General features: G+C 50.5%; 1 pseudogene; it reads left to right on the forward strand.

The window, feature by feature from the left end:
* The first annotated feature begins 489 nt into the window (after window positions 1–489).
* Window positions 490–1,921, forward strand: LOC100903499 (V-type proton ATPase subunit d-like; annotated as a pseudogene).
* Window positions 1,922–2,872: the final 951 nt, after the last annotated feature.

The following is a 2,872-nucleotide window of genomic DNA, read 5'->3' on the forward strand; positions in this document are numbered from 1 at the left end:
ACTGTACGATACTAAAGACACCCATTGACCGTGAGCGCCTGGATATACGAGATGCATCGACAGGTACAGATATTCGAACTAGACTTCCTCTCGTATCGCTCGCGGACCTCCTCGCCTAGACTCCAAGCCCTGGAGCCATCGCTCCTTTCGCTGAACATCGGAAGGAAGTCTCTTTGGCTCAGACGTCCAAACATAGGAGCGTAGGACCCCGTCGACGGCATGGACTCTCGACTGGTAACTGTTCAATTGACTGCTCGAACTTCGCCCGTTTGAAAGAGGCGGGTTGTCCGTCGTCTGCTTCAACATTCCGAAAACCTGTAGGCGAGGAGGAATTATTTGGAAAAAAGACGGTTTCTCTGTAGAGGAAGAGAGAAGACTGTCGTGTGAAGCAGCGGTTCACAGTGTCTCGTGAGCGTAGTGCCCACCAACCTATTCTCAATCCCATGCGACACCGTTCTCGTCCGAGATAAGGCTCCTGTCGTCTACGAAATGCTGGACGAGCTTCTGTTCAACAAAGAATTCGGCTACTTGGAAGGCTTCGTCCGGGGCTTGAAAAAATGGGATCCTTCGTCAAGCGGATTACAACAACTTGGTGCAGTGCGAGACACTCGAAGACATAAAAGTGCATTTGCATTCAACAGACTACGGTAACTTACTCGCTAATGAAGCATCACCTCTTGCCGTGTCGAACATAGACGATAAACTCCGGGAGAAGCTCGTGGTGGAGTTCCAGTACATGAGGAAAAATGCGACAGGGAAACTGGCCACATTTCTGGATTTCATCACGTATTCATACATGATTGACAACATCATCCTGCTTATAACAGGGGCGCTCCATCAGCGGCCGCTCAACGAACTGATGTCCAAATGTCACCCTCTCGGATCCTTCGATGAGATGAGGGCGATTGAAATCGCTCAAACCCCCGCTGAACTGTACAACGCGGTGATCATCGACACTCCCCTGGCTCCTTTCTTCCAAGACTGTCTGCTGGAACAGGATCTGAACGAGATGAATATCGAGATCATTCGGAACCAACTCTACCGCGCCTATCTTGAAGCGTTTTATAAATTCTGTGAAGAAATCGGAGGAACCACGGCGACGGTCATGTGCGAGATCTTGGCTTTCGGGGCTGATCGTCGAGCGTTCACTATCACGATGAACTCCTTCGGGACCGAACTCGAACGAGACGAACGCATGGCTCTGCTGCCTCGATGTGGGAAACTCAATCCCGATGGGTTGGCTGCGCTTGCGAGAGCCGAAGACCTGTTCCAAGTGAAAAGCATCGCCGAGTGCTACGTCGAGTATAGTGAGCTATTCGAGAACGAGAGTGGCGATAAGACTTTTGAAGATAAGTTATTCGAGTACGAAGTGGATCTGACTGTGAAGTCATTCATGCAGCAATTTCACTTTGGTCTCTATTACGCTATTGTCAAACTCAAGGAGCAAGAAGCCAGGAACATAGTGTGGATTTCAGAATGTGTCGCTCAAAGACACCGGTCCAAAATTGAGAATTATATCCCAATACTACCCTGATATTGATTGTCTCTATAATATTACTGTCTCTTGAGATTTCCCTTATCCGAGATCAAGGCCTCATCTCTTCGCCATCGGGACCAAACCAATGTCGACGACTCATTCGGGTCGCCAATGGAAGGCACCGGGAATTGCTCCCCAGAACCCCCTCCCTCTCATCCACTATTGAAAAGTTCAAAAAGCTCAACTTTTTTCCCGAGAACAAAGGCGTGAACCGCCCTTACTTTTGTTATAATATTCGATGAGAGAGCAAAGTATGTATCATATATAGTTCGTGAGTTCCGCGAGAAGCCAGATAGATATCAAGGTCCAGATCGCTTGTGAAACACCTTGAGGCGCGTCCCCATAGGAGGAAAAAATCATGCTCGATGCAATAAGAGTCTCAATCCATTTCATTGTAGTTCGTAGATGGGTCGCGACGAAGAAGTAGAGTATTTATCCGGGAAGCCTCCTCCCGCTACCCTGCGATATGGTTCCTCGAGTCTGCGTTTGAGCGACGGAAACCGGTCGGGTAGTCTGGGAAATCGCTCCGGAAAGACCTCGAAGGGAGATGTGTCAAGAAGTATCGGAGGCGGAGCGGACGGTTTCTGGGAGCGTTCCCGAAAGTCGCGGCACGGAGGACTTTTCGCCTACGCGCTGCACCCTCGTGACTCCACGACTCGCTCACCAAGAAGCTCGCATACGATCATATGAGACTAATTAAAGCTAGGTACATTCCGATGTCTGAAGTCAGATGAGATGCGTTTCGGACATTCCCGCCATCCGCCTCGAGCGATCGAAACGAGTCTTCGGCGATGGCTTCGTCATGAAAGCCCCGTATATCATTGCTGCGCCTTCTCGCGAGGTCTTTCGGATTCCCGCGACCCAGACCCGAGCTATTCGGGAGAGTCCTAACTGAAGGTTCTGCTTGAACCCCAACAAGGTAGGTCGAGACCTACCTTCTCGCGCCTTTGTCCTTTGTCGCGCGGAACATTTAGTCGGAGAGAGGGACGAAGAAAGGGTCAGCTTGTTTGTTGTGTTCATTAGAGCAGCAGCGCGGGCCCGACACTCGACACTCCTCGAAAGACTTGGTACTTGGTGGATAGTGGACTTGGATTCGACGCTGCACATTCGTATCTAGGTGTTTCTAGCTCAAGTTCTCCGGTAAACTGACAATCCCACTCGTCAGCAATGAGCCTCCCGAATCCCGGTGATCACAGAAGAAAATGGGATCGTGACGAATACGAAAAGCGGGCGAAGGAACGCGCTGAAGGAAACAACGGGAAACGATCGTTGTCAGACGACGATGAAGACGGATGCGGACCCAGCGTCGGACCTTCGAGCTCGCGCGAGAAGAAG

This window comes from Galendromus occidentalis, unplaced genomic scaffold (assembly GCF_000255335.2).
Source record: "Galendromus occidentalis unplaced genomic scaffold, Mocc_1.1 scf7180000077027, whole genome shotgun sequence".
Taxonomy (NCBI): domain Eukaryota; kingdom Metazoa; phylum Arthropoda; class Arachnida; order Mesostigmata; family Phytoseiidae; genus Galendromus; species Galendromus occidentalis.